General features: G+C 43.6%; 1 protein-coding gene across 5 annotated transcripts in view; it reads right to left on the bottom strand.

Annotated features, from left to right (window-relative positions):
* Positions 1–22,004, bottom strand: part of LOC105693119 (amphoterin-induced protein 1-like) — a 167,562-nt gene that overhangs the window by 97,879 nt on the left and 47,679 nt on the right. For 4 of the 5 annotated variants that reach the window (XM_012412822.3, XM_048655332.1, XM_048655333.1 and 1 more), the window contains one exon: positions 948–981. The exons of the other annotated variant lie outside the window; for it this stretch is intronic. The gene's annotated coding sequence lies outside the window, so the exon portion shown is untranslated. The remainder of the gene's footprint in view (positions 1–947; positions 982–22,004) is intronic. 5 annotated transcript variants of the gene reach the window in all.

The following is a 22,004-nucleotide window of genomic DNA, read 5'->3' as shown; positions in this document are numbered from 1 at the left end:
AACACCGGGGGGCAGGGGGGTGGTGGTGGTGGTGGTGGTGGTGGTGGCTATACGCGAACGGTTAAGCTCATTTTCCGGGATCGAGCGACCGCCAACTTTCCTGCAACGATTTTTATCGCCACCACCACCACCGACCACGACGACTTGACGCGGTCTTTTCTACAAGCTGCGCGGCTAGCCGCACCGTTCGGTAATACGAGGTATAGAAAATTTATTTTTTTTTTCCCTTCGTCCGTCGCGCGTCAGTTTTCTCAAAAATCGAGGGAATAGAGTCTGACGACGACTAGTCGTTTTCACGGTTTTTCGACACAGCCGAATGAAAATAAAGTTTCACTCGTCGGCACGATTCGTTGTACATAGGTATATATAGAGTGGAGTTATTGCCTCTAAAACAGTCGGTCAATTCGAGCGTAAAAGCGTCGCGACGACACGACGTTTGATATCATGATTATCGCGATGTAGATACAGACGTACAGTATATATATATATTGTCCCGACAAAGTTACGCTGTAACGCGCGTATCATTGAAGTTGATCTTTTCAATTGAACGTGTTAACGAGCGTACGTAGACCCTATTCGCTCTGCTCATCTCCCTCGATTTTTATATCCATACACATCCTTTGACGGAGTCCGACCCTCTCGAATGATTTGCCGTTGGAGAAGCCGGAGTCGGGGGTTGCTTACCGATTATACGTACAAACAGATATTGCGCGGTGTAGATGGTAAGACGTTTCGTGTACATCTTATGCGAGGGACCTTTGTTGAAAAAGTCTGGTAGTTGTGTACCTCGGAAATGAACGAGTCAAAGTTGGACTCGGCAAGTTACTCTAGCTTATGGTAAAAGTTAAAATATTAGAATAGTAAAAAGAGGAGTTGAATAAATGACCGAAGCTAAAAGTTTACCGCAAATCTGACGGTGATAAGTATACGATTTCGCATTAACATACCTGCTGCGTGCAGAGCCAGACAGTGGTGTATCACCTGTAAAATAAATTTCATTCACGTTAGCTCGGATTTCTTTTCTATAAATTTTTTTGGTTCGATACACGTGTAACTCGTTACGTAATCGAGACGAATTATAAAGTGCAACAAACGAACGTTGGTTTTTTTCAATTTTTATACGATGAAAAAAAGTTGTTGTCGAGCAACGATGATATCGTTGTAGAGTGACTATGTGGAAGCCTGTAAAAGTTTCCACCGAGAAAAGCTGCGATATATGTTATAACTAGTTGTTGATTTACTCGCAGCCATAAATAGACTGATAAATCGATACACTCTCTTGTTTTAATCCAGCTCGGCGGCTCAACTCTGCCTGCATGCGATCGAGTTAACTCGATCTCCCAGCGATAGAAGGTACCGACGGATTTTTCCTTTTTTTTCTGTTTTTTTTTTCTCTTTTTCTAGATTTCATATACGAGAGCTACGCGTACACACACGTGTACACATTTTTTAAGCAATATAAAGGATCGGAAACGCAATTAAAAAAAAAAAAACAGGGCGATCGATGCGAATCAATTAATTTAATCGAGTGTCGAGCGATGATAGAGGTATTAATTTATGGACCCTAGTTCCGTTAAACCGTAGAGTTAGTTATAGTCTATTGAATTTCGGATAGATAAACGTCGTTTGCGTCGGGAAACGTAAATAAATCGCATTGCTAAACCCGATGCGACGTTCGGATGCGAGCCACGTAGATTGGGATGCAATGCCTGCGCGGGGCAATTTTGGGAAAAATATGTGTGTTGGCGTAGGTCACGCCGCACGGACGAATTGTGCATATCGTATTTGCACGGGGTTGCGGAGCTGCAGTTCGACGGCGGGGGCGGGGGCGGGGACGGCGGCACCAGGTCAGACGGGTCTCATTGTCAGTTCCGTGGTGTATCACATGACCGGCGCCCGCCCGCATTCGTACCCGATGCGTTAATTCCTCATTAATTGCTCTCGACCTCGTTGGCCCGGCGTCATAGACCCATTTGCATAATTTAATGTGGAAACAGACATAACAAGGCTCGTTCCACGTATCGTGTACACCCAGGTATCCGTACGCGTGTGCAGTTCGGACTTCACAATTAACCGACCGCACCAACCCCGCCGACACACCCGGGGGATCAAAAACTTCAGGATGATATTGCCGAGCTGTGATAATTGTTGCCGCAGCGACGATTCGACTGCATTAAACAGATCTAGGAAATTTTCGATACTGACAATGAGCCGAAAGTTGGATATCCAGCGATCGGTGTCACAGCTATGGAATATTTAGCGAATTTGTAATCAACTAATTATCGACTGCTAATTACGTCGTCGACGGGTTCGACGCTTTTCAGATTTGCAAGGCGTTCGGCCACTCGGCTATAGGGACAGGGCGGACGACGTCGGGGTGTACGTGTTTCTCCTGGAGCATCATTTTCCCTCTCGATGTGAGCCGCGTTTCCAAGATCTACTTTAACGCCTCATCGATTCACCTCATTTTTTCCAGAAAAAATTCACGACATTGTTCTCCGGCGGGCTACGTTTTTCCTCAGACCGCTACTGGTACCCGTGGCGTTTCTCCGTTATTTCATAAACTCCGATACGCCTCGGTGGATGCGCCGGAGAAAAATAATAATATCGCCTACGAAACGCTGGATACGTTTCACGGCCGCTGATCACCTACTTCGAATATGAAACGGCGATTAATCGCGCCTTTCCCAATCGCGTTCGATCGAATAAACGGCTATCCCTTCAGGCTCTCGGTCGATTAGACGGACAAATAATCGATCTGTAAGTACCTGGTGTACATCAAATGCACAGTGTCACGTTCGATCACGTTCGCTTGGACCACATCGGGGCCGTGAAACCGACGAGTAAAAGTTTGTAGCGAAACCGAAATCCGTGTCTTTTATCCCGCGATAAGGTGTGCGCACCTGCGTTGTAGCTGTACGACGCGACTAATGCGAATCGGAATCGTGACGGTAAAGCAATTCTCATGCTGCACAATCGATGACGATGGAATTTCAATTAACCCGGTAGAGCCGCGGCAGCCGTGTACCGGGAAAGGCAAAAAAACACGGTATCGTATGTGAAATCGTGGGCATCGGTAATGTTATGCGCGTGCACCATTTATTACAGGTTCGGTCGTTTTATATACTCACGTTTCTGAGGACGGCGGGCGCGCGTTTATAATTGTTTCGCATGGCCGTGTAATTCTATGCACTTTACAAACATGAACATGGAACGCTAATAAAATCGCGTTTCAAAACAATTATTCGCGCGATGGGGCAGTTATTGTACGAACTTACCCTCTACCCTCAGAAATAATTCAAATCGCAATTAACGACGCCGTACCGCGGCGCAGCTTCTGTGTATAATAATTACGTTGAAATAATAATTCGCCCATACGATCGGATAAAACATCTGTAAACGTGTGTATACCAACACAGAACGGTGCCTGATCGATTCTCCCCCCCCCCCGATGAATGTATGAATACCTGCGCAATTATACGTAAATCTGACCATATCGTAATTTGGGTCAAAAGGTCGTGGGCACCGACATTCCGCATTTGGGAAATTCGGTGGTTTTTTTTTTCTTTTTCTTTTTCTTTTTTTTTCCGAAAATTCATCCACAGAATATCCGGCAACGGTTGACATCAGGATCTTCTCTCCCTCATTCGACCGGGCGTTCCATGTATATGTATAACAGAACCATAGTTGGAGGGAATTGTCGGTCGGACCGCGCAAGCGACGTGAAACATATTTAATTACCGAAGAATCGTTCGACGTTTTAAATTAATTGCTTTTTCAAATTCATCCCGCGACCGAGTCTGGGTGGGCAAAGAATTAGCTGTGTATAGGCACGTATGTACATACCTATGTAAGTGCGTTCGATTCAAGGGCGGCGGCGCCCCACCGTTCGACGGACGGACAACGAAACGACGAGTAGTAATCCGAAAAGAGAGAAATACGGAGGGGAGTTTTTCCCGTTTTCAAATTTGCTCGATCGAATGCGACGGGGCGAGAAGAAGGAGTAGGACGAGGAGATTCGCGAGGAAATATTCGAGTGTTCGCAGAGGCGGAGCTGCACGTGCGTCGGTGAATAACTGTATGATTTTAATGAGTCAAGTTGCAAGAGCCTTATAGTTTTACGTCGTGCGAGTGTAAAATACAATTAAAACGCGAACCTGTTGAGATGACGACGACGCGAAGACGTGACGAGAGTCAAAGAAGCGTATAATTTACCAGTTGAGCTGCTTTTCCTGCAAACTGCGCGCGTCTCAATGGGAAATACCAACCGACTATCATCGCCGTGAGAAAACACGCTTCTGACAATGAGCGAATTCCCGACGTTTCTCAACCGTGGAAAAAGCGTTACTCCGCTCAACGATTGCGTGAATTATAAATTTAGAGAAAATGCACTCGTTTCATCCCCCCACTCCTCACTATTCCATGAAAGAATAGGAGGAAATGCGGCAGGAGGGGCGATCCCGTGGGGATGAATATAGAAAAATGGAGACGGACGATAAATTGGAGAAAAAAGTGTTGTGAATAATTTCAAAACGATGCTAAAATATTCACGTCTACATCCAAGATAAATAAAAGCATTGTGCAGTTATTCGATTCGATGATAGAAAAATATTCATCGTAACGAATGCAGCAGCAGCAGCAGCAGCAGCAGCGGCAGCGGCATTAGCAGGAGAAATGGAATACGTAATCCCGAGGATCAAACCTTTCTAGCTTCAGCTATTACGGCGCGACGTATACGACGAAAACAAATAAATCGAATTGAAAAAAAAAAAAAAGAAAAAGAAAAAAATTAAAAAACTATTCAGTCAGACTAGAAATCACTCAACGTATTACATGCACCGGTATACGTGTACGGGAAATGAAATGCATTTCTTTACAGGTGTATCGCGGTGTACGCCGAGATATCGACGAAGAAAGAGGACGACGCGATGCTCAATCGGTGTTTCTCACTTCGACGACAATTTTATTTTCTCACATTTTGGTTTTCTCTCTATTTATACCCTGCACGCGGTTTACCCGAGGGAGTTTATTCATTTAATAATTTCTATCTTCTCTTATTTTCAACGGGCTATGTGCGTACGGATCCGGGGAAACAAACACGCCAAGACGATCAATTTGAAATCTGCCTAGATACGGGGAAATATTCACTCCGATTCTACATTTTATTTGCGCACTCGGCGCGAGAGAAGGAGGGAAAAAACCGGAGGCGACGGGACCGGGAGAGACGCTCTTCCGAGGGACGCGTCAAACGCGAAATCGAATGAGGTATACACGGGCACCGCAGTCGATCGGTGAGTGAATTGGTTCTTCGTTGCATCGGCCATATTCCAACCAAAAACTTCGCGGTGGACCCACGGGAATCGGAATAATTTACCGAAATGGGATAGGTAGGTACGGCAGCGGCATCGATACATAAACTGCGAACCTTGCGTCGGAAGGTCGAAAGAACTTTGCCGAAATGCAGCCCGGTACACCGGATGATATGTACTACCACCGTACTACATGCCCGGCTATTTCTATCGGAGTACATGTGCACAGGGTGGGGTGCGCTTCCGCGCTCAGCTGTGCAGCTGCGGCATATAAGTGCAAAGTCACGAATTGCGTTCGGAGGTTTGCAACGCTCTACGGCTCCGGGAGAGCTCCATTTGCCGCGTAGATAGCGCATACCGCTAACACGGCTAAAGAGAAAAGATGTACATACGCGGCTACTACGTATGTCGGATGCTCCGCGGCTCATAGGGTACATCCGTGATAAAAAGAGGAAGGGCGTATATGGCCCGTATCAGCGGTAGAGGCTCCGCCGGGCTGCAGTTTGAATTTGAAGTTTCCGGTGGTATTGGAAAACTGGAACTGCCGGAGCGGGTACACCGGTAGTTCTAGGTTTTGTACGTATAGTACCGAAGAGCCAACAAGATTCGATCGACTTTCGCGACTACGTGTATATAGATATGCGCGCTGCTGCTGCGGCAGAAGCACCGGCGAAGGAGCAAAAGCTCCACCACGTATCCGTACGCCGTGTACGTTCCACCTATACTATACGCCTAGTTGAGTTTGAAAATTAGCGGCGATACATAGGTAGGTATGTACGTAAGCGGTGTACGTGTATTCCATCCGCATTTAGGACGCGGCGGTACGATCGAGGATCGAGAATACGGCCGGAGGATGGGTCGAGGAAGGCGGATTATTCATCCCCCGGCAATCAGCGAAGAAATGGGCGAATGGAAGTGAAGGAGGATGGCTACGCCGTTACTCCCTTTCTCTTCGCGGGGGATATCGACGTTTCGGTCTTGCACGCTGATAACTGGAAACGATCGGCCCGCGTGTACCGTCCGCGCCACCTTCCTCCACCTTCGTACCTTCGCACGCCCATCCCCCTCGCACCTTGTACTCGCGATTAGCGGGGTGTCGGAATATTATCTTAATACTCGCGGCGGCGTTGAACTCGTAAAGAGCCCCGACGGGCGTCGACGACGATCACCTCGTCAATAATAATTATATCGATTCCCCGAGACCCTTCGCTTTCGCGCAGCCGAACCTACCGGTTTATTTAATGTACCGGAGGCACGAAAGCGACGCCAAACTCTAACCGCTGTATAATATGATTGCGCGCCGGAAACCGACACTTTGCCCTACGTTATTTAACGGGCGGCTCAACACTCCCTGTACCGGTCGTTGTCTCGAAGAAAACTATTTTATACATTCGTAGACGACGTTCGCTCGTCCGTCGACGACGGTTTATTTTATCACCTTTCCGATCGGTCGAACAATTAAGTCCTCGCGAACTTTGAAAATTGAACGCCGAAAAGTTCGGGTTATCGCCGAACGAGAATACAGATGTCCGCGTGGTAGGGTAATAGGCGATGTTTCTATTTGCCTTTTCCACCTCCGCTCGTACGTGTCTGCCCACGTATTTTCAGATAAGGAAATTCGCGGGATATTCGTGTCACTGACACGATTTCGCTATGGAAACTCGTCGCTGTTTTAATCGTTTTATTATTCGTTAAACGGGTCTCCGACGCGTCGTTCTAATTCGCAACAACCACCAGAAACGGCAGCCAACAGTTTCTCTCTAATTTTCCTTCCGCCCAGACAATTTTCAACTTCATTCTCTCTCTCTCTCTCTCTCCATCTTTATCTCCCGTATTATCTCTCTTTCGGTTTTCCTAGCGGACGTTGCGGTTCTACGTTATATTATCCGTCTAATTATAAGAACGTACAAACCGTCGGTGGTTGGTTCAGTTATTCCGGCAACGTTGTTCAGCTGCGCTACGTACATATGTTACCTATACATACGTGTACGTACGACACGGTATAATCCCACGTACATAACTACCGACGCTTCCAAACTCCCGTGGGAACGGGCGAAAAATTTTACGTACTTTATTTTTCGAATTCTAGCGCGTTAATTCGTTAGGTTCGAATGAATACGTAATTTAAACGATAACTCGCCGCTTATCTTTCTTTTTCCTCCAAATGTGGTACATGTGGCGTTGAAAAGTGTACAGCTCCTCGCTCGTTAGCAAAAAGCGTACGAGATTGGCGGTGGGCTCAGATTTTACAGGATTCGTTTCACTGATTCATGAGGTGTGGTCATTGCTGATCGAAATATTAATATTTCTTCTCTCTTAATTTTTTTCTTCTTCTGCTCCAACAGTTCTTGTTAACTCGTACTTTGTGGGGTACATAACGCTGATATTCTCGGTACAGGTATACGTGTGCACAATAGGTAATACCCGTGGAAGGGCTCCAAAAAGTTGTCCACTTATCGAAGATCGGATAAAGATTTCATTTTATTTCTTCTCTTTATTTTCTCTCGAGTCTCCTTATAAACTCAGAGAACCCCGACAGCATTTACGAACTCAACCTATTGAATTTTTTTTTTTTTTTCAACCATCCAAGCGGTATATATTCAACCTCTGTAGAATCTAATTGTGAGTCGTGTAATGATATTTGCGAAAATTTCAGCCACAGATCAAACAGATGATATCTAGTATGAATCTTTCATTCCGTTCTTTACTATTCTATAATCAAATCTGTTAGCCAATAAAGATATAATTTCATTACAGACGAAACAATTTTATTAATTATTGTATGTTGGAAAATGAACAAACAAATTGTCAGTTACCCTTTCATGATGTATAATAACGCAATGCACGAAAAGAAAAAATTCATGTAGATTTTTTTTTTTTTTTTTTAGGTACACTCGGTGCCTCCAATTCTGAACTGCAGGCTTGTGCTTTAGCATGGGTAACATGGGACAGAATTGATTTCTCTGAGTATACTTCCTAGCTATTTAACTACTGAACTCATACATATGTACTTTCTTAAACGGTTTGCGATTGTATAGAATTCGCAGAAATACCGCAAAAGGATGCCGCCGATCAGGTGGATCAAAGGGTTAATTTATGAGGTGTGAACAAGATCTTAATCAGGTGTTGACAGATCGTTTAACACCTACTTGAAATCACTGCAGAGAAAAAAATCAGTGCAAAGAATTTCACACCTCAACACCAATTGAAAAGCCGTGATTTATTTTTGTTTGTCTAGACGTGCCGGCGGTCACATGGCCTGACGCACGTGTAAACATGGGTGCTGGAAAAACCGACGTGGGTTCACCTTGTATCGGTGAGCAGGAGCTCGCTCCCGAATTGTTCGTGGACTGCATGAGGGTCATATTTTATAGGAGTATTTTTAACTGCGAGAAACCCAGCGAGACCAGTGCGCTGCAGAGTGGCAGGAACACGAACGAGATCGAGAGCGCTCGATGGCGGCGCGCTAAAGTATGAAATCTCGAGCCGCTTAACCTGCGATTACGTTTTCCTTCGTATCTCGAGAACGAACGATTAACAATTTTTTTCATGAGTTTCCTGTGCTAGTCGTATGTATTTTGATCTCAGGAATCCGAATCTGGAATCCAAATTGATTTATCTCCAAAACTGATCAAGTTATCGCCAATTTTTCGCTTTTCCGAGCAGAAAAATTGAGATACCCTGGTAAGAAAGATTCGTCGATCGACAAAAAAAAAAAAGATTCTCGACACGCGTGTGGAATATAACGACGTGAAATTAAAACCAGAAAAATACGGGACAAAAATTGAAACGAATGAAATCAGATGCGGCAGACTATACACCCGTATTCGTATCATCCTTTCACGAAAGCACGCGCTCGTTTTTAAATTCACCGACGAAAAAACAACTAAAACGAGAGACCGAAAGCACTGATAAAATCCTTTTGATTTCCAAAAGGCAAAAACAACGAAAAAAAAAAAAAAAATAAGGAAAAAGAAAAAAGAAACTCGTTAATAAAATATTTCCTCCTCTCACCACTTTTATACTTGCGATTAAAGTGCGATACGTATACCGCGCTCGTTTCAATTTCACCAGACCCACCGGATGCGTTTCATTTCTGATTGCGAGCTAGGCGACACACGTCTACGTCTATTCGCGTAAATTATTTTACATCAAATCGCGCACGTCTCAGTCGAAGCTGAATCATTTCGATAAAGTTACACGACCTCATATTCGATACAGCTCGCGGAGCTATCCTCACGTGTTACGTACACGTACCTGCGTGTGTACGAAACGTACGTGTGCACCTGGCTCGATTATTTTGTCGCGTGAAATATCTCGACTAAGCTCGACCGGGGGTACACGTTATTAATAATTCCATTAAGCAGTGCGCCGCGTTACACACGCCTCCCTCCGACTGATCGTGAGTTCACCGACACGCCACGGTGTACGTACGTACGTACAAATAAATATGTACGGTACGATATTTACATGCGTGGGTGCCTCGGCGTAGGTACGTACGGGTTGTACACACGTGTTACGTACGTACGTACGTGGAATAACCGGGTGGCAGAAAACGCGCCCCCGCCCACCGCGGTAATTCGTGCGTCTGAAACATAGCCGCACGTTTTATTCGTATCGTTGCGAGGGCGGGGGCGAGGAGCCGAGGTTTGGGGTGGTACGAGCCGAGTTCCCTAAATATGGAAATCCGGGCAGGGCGAGAAATGAACGCGTTTCGGGGTAACGCAATTAAGGGGCGAGGGGGAATTCTCGGCTTATCAAAGACGATCCCCAAAGAGAAATATTTAGAAAACACGCGTTTCGTGTTCTACGGTTCGTGTGTATACGCGGCACGTCCCTACCTCCTCGAATCTGACACCCCAATTCTCCAAAAAGAACCGCTCGTGTCCTTCTATTTTTTGCGCGGCCTAGTCTCCTCCTCTCTCTTTCTTTTTTCTCTCTTTTCCTCCTAGGATCCCGAAAAAAGGGGGAATGATAAATAAAAGCAAATTAAGGGTTTCAGTCGGGTTCTCATGGTCGTATTTATTTTGAAAGGATGTGTCGGAATGTGGCGTCGCTGCAGCGGCGTGTACGTGAAAAAGGGAGCTTTTTAACATCTAAGAATGCGGACGTCGTCGCAGTACAAGGGATGTAGAAATTCTTTGGATTACGTTCAACGCCACGATATAATCCGTTTCGGGAACGGTGCAGTTCGCCTCTCTCCTCAAAGGAAAAAGTGAGATAAAGCTAGGGGTGGGACGAGGGAGGAAAAGTTCATCGTTTGGCTTCTTCATCTATGTAAGTGAGATATGAAGATAAATACGAAAAGTAAAAGATCTACGACGAGTAAAATTGGTATATACCGTATATATATATACACGCGTATACGTTACACCTCCGGCGGGGGCAAAGGTGCAAGAAGGGCAAGAGATGTAAAATAAATTAAAATGAAAATTAAACAGGAAAGTGAGTGGAGACACCTCAGAATACGACGTCGAGTACCTGAGTACCTATACATATACCTTTCGAAAGGACTTTCTTCCATCTTCTTTTCACGGTAACACCGAATCTCTTCAACCTTCACCGATGTAAATCAAGTGACGCCCTACAGATGATTCCTCGCCATCTTCGACCGTCGAGAAGTATAAACAATTAAATTTGATTACCCCGGTCAAAAATTTACATAATAAAAATAACGACGAGGATAACAACAACGAAGGAAAATTGAAAAGTTTTCGCGAGCTTTCGAATGAATCGTCGAAATTCCTCGCGAATATCATCCCCGATGATCGTCGTCGGACATCCCTTGTTTGACGATATCACGAGGGGGTTGCATAATTCGCCCTCGCAAAAATATCAGAAGCGTCGTAAGCCGGTTATAATAGTTGGACGACGTAAATGCATCATCGCGTTTTGAAGAACTCGGACCGAACCGTCGCAGCTATCGCATCGGCAGCGATAAGAGTCTCTACCCCGTATCAACTTCTCTTCCGAGAACGGGGTGTGGTGTAACCCGGGGTTGCCGGGTCGATCCATCATCCCTGATACGCGACGCTTCTTCGCGGCCAAAACTCGACTCTTCCGCAGCTACGTGGCGCGAGGCGGGGTGGAAAGGTACGAGGTAAGGTTGGGTTACCCCGAACAAACGTGAGGCGTCAGGCACCAGCGCAAAATGGGCAAGTGGGAGAAGAGGGTGTTGGCGGGGGGTGGGGTGGTTACGGTTCGCGGACTCATTTATCAAACCCCGATGAAGTTGTTACTCGGGCTGTTCTAGCATACGTAAACTTTCTTGCTATCGCACGATCCGAACGAACGTCTTGTTAGGATCACCTCGACCGGAAATGCACCGGGTCGGCGCGGCAGAACGAGGACAACCGTCGGGGTCCTCTTCTGGCTTAACTTACCAAACTCCCTATAGGTATACACGTGTACGTGCGGTACTACAGGGTCGTAGAAACGCACACGTGAACGTCCGCGGACTCTCTACCACACTTTTCGAAAGCCGCCAACCGGAATGGAATGGGGTTGGGATGGACAAGAATGGGATGAAACGAAGCTCTGGAATCACGATACCCACACGATACGAGAAGTACGAACTGCACACGTATAGGAGCGGGTACCTAGAAATTCCTCGGAACTTATTTCCTATATAAAATCGTATCATAGGGTCATATATCTTCGTTAGCAGCTTTTTCATTTTATTATTTTCGATGTCGCGTGCTACGATGATAAACCTTTCTTTTTGGCTTTTTCTAATTTCTATTGGCGTCGAAAAATTTCGCAAGTTTCGTCGCCATCCCCCTCCCCTACTCGCCCTTGTAAATAAAAAGCGAACTTGATTTCTATTCGTTCTCTCTCGTCGAAAAGATGATTCACCACGCGTGATGACAAAAAAAAAAATATAAAACAGAAAGAAAAAAAAAAAGATAAAGAAAATACGTGTTACATAAACGTGAATAGATATAACGGAGAGAAATGTGTACATACGTATGTAGAAGTTTTGCAAATTCGAACCACGCACCGCGAATTTATGTATATTTCAAAGCGAATCCTCGCGAAAATTAGACACTATGCTCGATAATATATAGGGCTGCAGCGGAGCGGCGAGGTAAGAAAAAAAGGGTAAAAAAGTGAAAGAAAAAAAAAAAAAATACATTACCAAAAAAGCGAAGAAGAGATGAATAAAATTTTCCCGCGTTATACGTTTCAACCGGGGTTGGTGAGACACACAAGTTATGTACGATGGCTGCTGCTGCTGCTGCGCAGCGGGGAGAATTCGGGGAGGTTGATGGGGGTGGAGGGGGGGGGGGGCTATACTCAAATATCTTACATATAAGGTACATGCAAATTACCGAGGGTTGTAACGAAATTCTATATGAAAATTCCACAATTTAGTAGGAATTTTTTTTATTTTCATTTGGTTTTTCTTTTTTCATAAAACTCTCTTTGGGCTCCTCTTTCTCCGACGGTGCATATAGTGTCCCATTCTCGGTTCTCCTTAACATCCGCCGAGTCGTATCTAAGTCGTAATATAACATTTTCTTTCATTCTTAGCTTTTCTCACATCTCTTCGTTTGTCGTGTAAATTTTTTTTTTTCTCACTTTTCGATTCCATTCTTTTTTTTTTTTTTTTTTTTCATCACGCTTTTCAGCGTCGTCGGAACAGCTGGTAGCGAACACGAGTGGGTGTCGTTGCTGGGGAGGACTCTCGTTGAAGAGCTGTGGACGCGCGTGTAAGAAGAAAGAGGGTATAAGAAAGGCGGTGGTAAGTGGAATAGGGGTAGTGCGAGATCGAGAGTGACCCTTTTCGGGATCTCCTAAAAATTTCGAAAATCGGAGTAGAGTAAAGCTAAAACGAATATGGTCAGATAATAATGATTTTGAAAAGAGAAGTGAAACTATGAGTCACGCAGTGTCGGGCGTTGCGCATCTGATTCGTGGAGTGATAGGTGAACGTTGAAAATCACATCGCGGTATTTGCACACGTGTATATTTATACGTATATTCATATACGTATCCTACCCCAGCGTCGCGACGTCGAAGATTATCCGTTCTACATGACAGTCAGTCCGACAACGCTTCGTTGAATAATACGAATATTCGAGGAGAAGCTGATTTCCGAGGCGCGCCGGCAGCACAATTATACTTTAATACTTTAATCGCGCAATTATTGAATTTTCCCGCTGTACGGGTATAGGCGTTGTACAACAATACGGAGAGTCGAGTGCGAGAGGAGTGAAAAATTCGTTATATTCGTCGTGAATTTTACGTACGATATTTCATAAATTTTTTTGCTAAATCAGCAGAAGGGGTTGCTCTATTGAATTTACGGGTTACGTTATATCGGAATAATTCATTTTTCGAAAAAAAAATTTATTCACGGAGCTGCGATGGATCTTGAAACGCTTCGAGCACCCCACGTCGAGTTGTGAAAAAATTTAGCGGCTCTGAAAAGCACGCTCGAGGTACGCCGATCATCCGAACATGGTTATATAACGTGTATCAGATGCAACCGCCGCGAAAAAGAGATTCTCTCCTCCTCGTTCTCATTTAAAAAAAAAAGAGAAGGAGGCAAAATAAAAGCGAGGTAAGAAGCCGTTCGTAGTGCGGGGATGAGTTTAATTCATCCTGTAGTTTGTGAGTTCGAGCGAATTATCCAAGTAGATAACACCGGCTTCTCGAATCAGTTGGCCATCATCCGGAGCATTAATTAGAGGACACCTCATCGCTGCAATTAGTCTCGTCGAAAGGATCATCGCATTCGTTCCTCGAGGATTCAGTTCGAAATTACTGAAGGATATCAGCTCGAACGGTTCATCCACTCGGAAGCATTGTTACATCATACAGAAATACGTATCTACTCCGAAACGAATTTTACACAGCGAAATGTTCGAATAATTTTCAACAAATTCGGTCAACGTTCCTCACATTTTTTTTCCAATACGAGGGACCCTCTTCCTTCGTCGGAATGAAACGGAACGCTACGCGAATCTAACGCGATTTCGAAGCTGCCGCTGTGCAACGAATGCACTTCCCATTTTTCGCACGCACATATAATTATCACAGGTGACGGTGCTCGTGTGTCGGTATAATTTACAAGCGTACATCGAAACCGTGTAATAAACGCGTGCGCGATAATGAAATTCACGATTCTCACACGCATGTATAATACCTAGTCGCCAAAATGTTGCGGGACGTAATTGTCGGTTCAGGTGCGCGACGCACCGTAACCCGTGCAACGACGACGATCATTTTTCGAATGATATATCCTCCTCTGTGCGCCACCACTCCGTGGTATCGTGTGAGCACGTATAATTATGGCCGTGTGTCAGGTCACATGCATTCGCGTCGAGTCACCGGGGTGCAGTTCGGCATTACGGATGGAGGTACCTGTGTACTTGCGCCATGCTTGGAGCTCGCATAATCGTAACGTTGCTCCGCAACGGTAATGACACTGATAAAAATAGCGATGATAATACCGACGATTACCATATTATTTGAATTATACACAACTTGTACATGGAACACGCGCGCACACACACCCGTCTCACTTATGCCCATCCGTCCATACCTCCATCTGATAATCGAATCGTCACGAGCGAGTTTGAATAAATAATCGGTGTACGCACACACACACCTGCGTCATATTATATGTACCGTACATTAATATTGTATGTACGAAGGTAATAATAACCCGCGTTTACCCAAAAATCTCGAGACCCGTATAAAATTGTGGGTCGATAGATTGTTCCCCTAATCCGAAATAAGAGTCGGAATCGATCCGTATGGTTCGTATACGAAAAAAGCGTAAGGTGTGGATATCAAAGGTATAACGAAAGTTGTAAGAAGGAGAGATTCGCGATATCGGAGGTAGAGTGAAATTTGATGAGATTCACAAAAGAACAAAAAAGAAATAAAAATTTTTATCGAACGAATATAATCCAGTGATCGAGTGTTTCCTCCGCTTCGTACCTGTGCGGACCGGGGGTGAAAAAGCTCATACGCACAGGTATACGTGTATATACAGAGGGAGTGCACACGGCTATAGGATTACGCGTTACGGCGGTGCCAGTGGTCCGCTTTGACCACTTAACTTGCGTTTCATTTCCGGAACGTTTACCGCAGAGCGCAGTGTACACATTGTGTAACTGCCGTTCAACCCCCCACTCGCCCCCTGCACACCGCGCACCGGCGATAAACGCACGAATATCGCCCATGCGAACGCACACCTGTACACGCGTATACCTCTTACATATTTGGTATATCGACGATACACAGGATATTATTGTCTGCCACTTCGATCGGTGCTAAAACTTTTATCTACGGTCATATATATAACAGTGTGCACGGGGGATAAAAATCGTCAGACGATCGTCGTCGAAATGGGATGTTAAAAGGGGACGAGCGACTCGGTATTTTTATAAAAAATTTTTTTCGTTCATCTCCCTAAATCCCCTCTAACGAATTTTCATGCAAGTCGTGTTGCATTTTGCGAACGTGTTGCACGGAGATTAATATTCGAAATGTGTCGATCGCCGGATTTATAAATGTATAATTATTAGAATTGCCAACGAAATGATGATCGCTAACAAAGGGAAACGACGACAAAGCAAAAAGAATCGAACGAAATGAAAAAATAACGTTCGTATTTGTCAAAGTGATCAGCGTTATCGGATGAACAATTATTACGATTGACAATTTATATTGTCCCGCATTCGCCATATTGACAAACATACAATGAAAATTCGATGTATTTTAGATCGGCACGTTAAACATGAAATACCTGCCCACCGACACAAAACGTTGCACATCCGCATATACGCGTGTATAACGCGCGACACTCGTCGGGTTTTTGTCGTTATATATATGTACATACATGAATAACGTATGCGACAATCCAGCTCGTATATAGACGAGTGAATATTTATATATACATAAATTTATGTAAATAGTAATATTAAATTTTGATACAAGCGACGCACTGTTGCACCGATATACATACACCGGAGTTGGGTTCGATTATCGATACATTATATGTATAAATGGCGAAAAAATATGTGTGCATAGCGTAACGTGAAAATATATATATATATGCAAGTGAACGTTCAACGCGACAAACATACTCGTGCATACGGGGAACATCGGGATATCGAATGCATACGTACGGCGCGCGCGGCGATGCAGTTTTCGCCGCTGGCGTTCTTCAGCGTGAAAATTCATTTTATATACCATATTTATTCCGCGTAAATACGTGGTGTAGTGTGCGTGCACATACGCGTACGCATGTGTACGGACGGCGAGATACTTCGTCAAAAATTGAAACTGCAGGATACGTGTACGTAGGACATGCACGTTCGACGTATCGAATCAACGCATTCGGAAAACGCGTTGAACTTTTGATGCGCCTGCACAACCGCATTCCGCAAAAAAGAAAACAAAAAAAAAAAAAAGAAGAAAAATGGAATGATGAATAAATAAAACGATGTAAATATCAATTTAATGAATACACCAGGCAACAACGTGGACGGTGAATTTCCATTGTTTGTTATTATTTCTTCGACGAAAATAAAATATCAGGTGATACGCGAATTCTGTCGTTAAAAAAAATGCCCCGGGAAATCGGCGATACCTATGCACCGAAGTTTGTTAAAACGCGCCTGCATCGCGACGGCTCTCGATTATTCGAGGACGAAGCTTACAGGAATTTGAAAACTCGCTTTGCTGGAAAAAGCTCGGGACACAAAGAGTTGGACGCGAGATATTTTCTCTCACACGTCGACGAAATCGAAACGCACGAAGCAAAGATCAATTAAGAGTAGCGAACGTTCGACGGTGAAAACTTTCACTACCAATTTTCCCCGTCGTCTCGAATGAGGAATTCGCCAAAAAATGAAAATGAAAATAGCTAGTTAAGAGAAATAGAAGGTGCGAGGGGGAGGAAAGTTTGCGATACGAGCAGCAAAGTTTTGTATTCAAGGGTCGAACTATAAGATCTCGAGTATTACAGTGTAGAGCTATAGGTGTAGGTTGTATGCATCTATCTGCGCATCGTGTACGTAGGTATGTGTGTATATAGGAGTGTGGGTGCATGGATAGTTGGTCTACGTCTACGTTATGGGTTTCTCGATCGACGATTACTAATTACTGATTAGTACGGGCCTGGCAACGGTAATTACCATAATTGCTCGTTAAGGGTGAAAATCTCACATGACACGAAGAGTCCATTACTCTCTCTGGCTTCTCCGCGCGGTAGCGTTGGGGGCCAACCTGTACCACCTACCCTTAGGTTCATTATATCCGTATGGGACCCGAACGCGTGTGGAAATCCTATCTTGCCCACGTACCTCTAAATATCCGCGCGAGACGCGGCAAGGTAATTTTCCAATAGCGGAAAATCATCCCCCGATGTACGCGTGATTACCCCGAACACACACGATCGTTACGTACGTACGTACGTACGCGAAAGTACCTGGCAATCATCGCGAATCCATATTTCTCTTCGCATTTGGACGAAATAAAAAACAAAAAAACAAAAAAAGAAAGAAAAAAAAGAAGTCAACCATGAGCACGTAGGTTTTTACGAACGACGAAGAACCGTATGTGTGTAAATGTATGTAATACGTACATACACCGTACTATATATACCTACCTATTTACCCCGGCTTCGGTTTCCCCCTGCATACATACACCGTATGTATTACGATAACCTCGAGGTGCACGTACGTTTATCGGAGATAAAACCAATTCGGATGGACGTGACAATTTTTTGAAACAGAAAAAACATAAACGAAATACAATAAAAATAAAATAAACGCTGTCCTGCACCTGAAGGTACGCCTCTTCGTGTTTATTTATTTATTTATTAATTTATTTCATTTTATTCTTCCGGTTAGGTACACCCTTTTTTTTCGCGACACTTATTTTTTTATTCTTAAAACGTTTCGTTTTTTTGATTTCGTCCGAGTCTGAGATGAGATTAAATTCAATGGGCCGCGCTGAAATGTGAAACAGAGTTCCACGTGTAATTACGATTGAAATGTGGAGGAAACACGAAAAACTCCTGTTCCGTTTCAGCGTTTTTCACGGCCCTCGTTTCGTTACACATTTTGAGAAGCAATGTCTTTCGGTTTATCGTGTTGTCTGCGCTTCACAATTATGAAAAAGTATTCAAAGTGCTCGTAATTCGATTTTTCTTTTTCGTAACAGTAATTAAAAATGCTGGTAAAGAGAATTTTTGTTCTCGTTTCGACGCTGTTGTTTGCAACTCGGTTTGAAATACTTGGGCCTCTTCGGTACTTCTTCTCATATTTCGTTGGTGCAATTTCGCTTCCCATTCGTCCGTCGCATTTTCGACTTTTCGTGGCACAGTTGAACGAACCGCGCAACTTGTGCCGCACCGCCTCGGTACCGTCTTTGTTTAATCTTTTGACTAACCAGCGAGAGTAGCAACGTACCTACATGGCAAAAGTTCATGCTATGCTCCGCAAATGCACGATGTCTGTACCGTAGACGTCGAGGCATACGCATGTGCTATATGTGGTCATTAGGATACGCGGTGCCCGAGCGCGATTCGAAAGCCACATACAATTTCCAGTGAAAAGCAGCAGGTTCCGAAAGAGTCGCGATAGCAATCGCGGAGGTAGTAACGAGCAGCAACTGAATCTTTCATTTTATTTTTTTTTTTTACAGAGAAGCTGAGACGGGGACCAAATGAAGTGATATCGTGAATTTCGAGGACAAATTCGACAATGTTCAATGGCTTTAAAGAATTTTTAGGATTTTGTTTTTTCACTTTCACCGCTGATCTCATTTTTTTCTTTGCGGACAGCTCCTGAGATTGTGATTATGGATTAGAATAAATCGTCGGAGGCAACAGGAGAATCATACGCTCTAGAAGTTTTGACAAATCCGTTCGTCTTTGAGGTATTTGACGCAATACTTTGCCGATGTTTTTTAATTATGTATATCTATGTTTGGTGCACCCATCCAGCATAGCAGCAGCAGCGGGCGCTACAGGCGAATCCTTCGCAACGCGAGTGGTTCACCAGGGTCATGTGGTTAGGTCAGAAGGCCTAGAAACCCCAGTTGATGGTCGGAAAATAATTTTCAACAGTTTTAGAAGCTACGTGCAAAGATTAGAGGTAAAAATGATTTTCTTTGTCAATCTACGAATCATTCTCATCGAGATGACTCAATTTTTATGCTTCGAAAAGTGGAAAATCGACGGTAACTCGATCAATTTCATGGATAGATCGATTTGGCCGTTGGATTCGGATTCTTAAGATCAAAATACTCATGAATAGCCTTAAAAACCGAACGAAAAAAAAGTTGATTTTTGACCAGAAAATCGATATTTTTTTTATATGCTATTTTTATGTATTTTGAGCCCAAGAATCCGAATCCGAAAGAAAAATTGATCTATCTGCAAAAATGACCGAGTTATCCCCATTTTTTCGGATTTTTTACCATAAAAATGGCGATAACTCGAAGGGAAAAAATCGTAGCTCAATTTTCTCAACGGATTCGTGTTCCTGAGGTCAAAATACATAAGAAAAGTGCCATACGATCAATTTTAAAAAATAAAAATTTTTGGTCAAAATTTGAGATTTTTCCAAGGGGTACCCCTTACGATTTTTTCAAATTTTGACCAAAAATTTTTATTTTTCAAAATTGATCGTATGGCACTTTTCTTATGTATTTTGACCTCAGGAACACGAATCCGTCGTCCAAATTGAGCTACGATTTTTTCCCTTCGAGATATCCTCAAATTTATGCCAAAAAATGCGAAAAAGTGGGGATAACTCGGTCATTTTTGCAGATAGATCAATTTTTCTTCCGGATTCGGATTCCTGAGCTCAAATTACATAAAGATAGATTAAAAAATCAATTTTTTATTTTTGACCCCAAAAAGCTAAAAATTGGCGATAACTCGGTCAATTTTAGAGATAGATCAATTTTTCTTTCAGATTCGGATTCCTGAGATCAAAATACGTAAGAAAATCATATTAAACCCAATAAAAAGAATGATTTATTTTTTGCTCAAAAATCTGCTTCGAAAAGTGAAATATTGGCGATAACTCGGTCAATTTCATAGATGACTCAATTTGGCTGCCAGATCCGGATTTCTGAGATCAAAATACATGAGAATAGCACAGGAAACCCAATTTAGAAAAAAGTGGATTTTTGACCCTAAAATTGAGAACAATATAAGGCTATAATGTGCAGCGGCACAATTCACACATTTCGCAAAGTCCAATCGGCCCACAAGCAAACTGCAACTGTACCAATCGGTACACGCTCATTTCGCAGCACGAATTCAGAAACACGAGGCTCATCTCGTTAGAATAGGATAACCCCTGAACATAACATGTTATGCATCTCTGCGATGTAACTCGAGTTCGAGATCATTTTTCACGAGTGAAGGTTGGCGCGGAAAGGTGTGGATACGTAAGATGGGCAGGTATGCGGTAATTGAACGAAGAGTGATGAGATGAATTTTTAAATAAATTTCATCTCCCCCCCTCTTCCTTTTCCCTTTTCGTTTATCCCTTTCGTCCCCCTTTCCGGTCCCTGCAGCGGTAATATTTGTTAATAAACCTGGCGCCGAAATGAAGAATGAAAAATGGTCAGCGAGGAATGAAAAATACCCAAGACTGATTACCTGCTCGCCGAAAGAAATGAAAAGAAAATAAAGATATTCATAAAGAATTAATAATTTCCCTAATTTTTTTCCGGCGGGCTGATCGATCGGGTTTGTGATTAACGAAAAGAAAAAAAAAAACAAATTAAACACAAGTGCTTAATTTTGCCAGCCCTTAAACTTTTCACTTAACTTTCTTCCGAGCTTCAAGAGAAATCAATTTTTTATTGCCCTCAATCACTCGCTCAGTCTTCGATACATTTTCAATCTTATTCTCCTTGTTCTCGACACCTTGAAAATTTTTCAATTTCGAGTCACCATCTCGACTCGAACGTCTTGATCTTTGCGAATCCAACCTTATTGTTAAATTAATTTTCATTCGAATTATTTCATTTCTTCTTTTCAGCCCAGCATCAACAACGAGGAGTGAAATTATCTCGGTGTATGGATTCTATATGCAACACATGGCGGAAGGAACGCAACATTTCCGCTCCCTATTTGTGTATAATATCCCATCTTTCCACGACTGCATTGATCGCCGATGGCGCGTACCCTACACAGCACGTACACCTCCCACACCGTCGACGTACATACGTATGCAACGTTAGCTTCGAGAGAGTTACGAAACAACTTGAAGGTATGGAGGGTTGATTATACAAGCGTTAATTGTCCCCCGCCCCCGTCCGTTTAATAGTTATAAAGTGGAAATATAAGACGAGGTACCCAACTATGCGGAGCTACGAAGACGAGGGTTGAACGGGCGCACCGGTGTACCAGATTCTGCAGTAGGTATTCAGTGTCGTTATCCAACTATACACACCGTGGTTACGGTATCCAGTATCCGAGTACAACGAATTGAAGATAAGATTTCACGTTATTTCATTATCTTCCAACGTTTTTTCTATTCAATGTTTTTTTTAATTTTTTCGACTTTGGTTTTTCATTCACCACGACACTTCGTCGTATCCGTTCCAAAGTTCCGAGTGCGCTCACGAGTCGGAATGAATCCCGTGCACATAATGCACACAATTCTTCGAGGAGAACACGAGCGAGCAAATATACCTGCGAGGTATACA

The sequence above is a fragment of the Athalia rosae genome, chromosome 5, assembly GCF_917208135.1.
Source record: "Athalia rosae chromosome 5, iyAthRosa1.1, whole genome shotgun sequence".
Taxonomy (NCBI): Eukaryota; Metazoa; Arthropoda; class Insecta; order Hymenoptera; family Athaliidae; genus Athalia; species Athalia rosae.
This window is presented reverse-complemented; position numbering and strand designations above follow the sequence as displayed.